The sequence below is a fragment of the Habropoda laboriosa genome, unplaced genomic scaffold, assembly GCF_001263275.1.
Source record: "Habropoda laboriosa isolate 0110345459 unplaced genomic scaffold, ASM126327v1 scaffold1329, whole genome shotgun sequence".
NCBI classification, from domain to species: domain Eukaryota; kingdom Metazoa; phylum Arthropoda; class Insecta; order Hymenoptera; family Apidae; genus Habropoda; species Habropoda laboriosa.
The window spans coordinates 155,977-156,443 of record NW_017101431.1 but is presented as its reverse complement, the minus strand read 5'-3'; the positions used below and the strand labels follow the sequence as shown (position 1 = coordinate 156,443).

The window sequence follows — 467 nt, the reverse complement described above, 5'->3', positions numbered from 1 at the left end:
TACATTGTTCTAATTAAATTTAAAATAAAATACTACTAAATTATATGTTATCTATCCTTATAATTTTACTTTTTTGGATCAAATAAGACTAATAAATCATTGGGAGCTCTATTTCTTGAAATCTCTGATATTCTTATAATGCAGTACTAAATAAATTCATTTTTTTTCATATTACCAATTGATACTAATTTTATACAATTTTATTATTTATATAATTACGACCGTATTATATTCGTATTATATCGTATTTTACTTTGTCTTAATATGCTCGTCGTCGTCCTTTATCACTGGCTGCAGCCAATAACGACAGTGCGTGTGGTAGCAGGAGAGGTGGAATAGAGTGAGAACGTAAACACTCTGACTAGCCAACGTCTCATGAACGCACAATACTTTTATATACTAAATTAAATATACCGCATTTTTTTACATTTTCAATTAGTTTTCTAAATGATATTCAATTTGTCTAA

At 27.2% G+C, this 467-nt stretch overlaps 1 protein-coding gene across 1 annotated transcript in view; it reads right to left on the bottom strand.

Annotated features, from left to right (window-relative positions):
• LOC108578125 (sialin-like) overlaps nucleotides 1-467 on the bottom strand; it is a 15,033-nt gene that overhangs the window by 11,302 nt on the left and 3,264 nt on the right. The gene's annotated exons all lie outside the window — the stretch shown is intronic.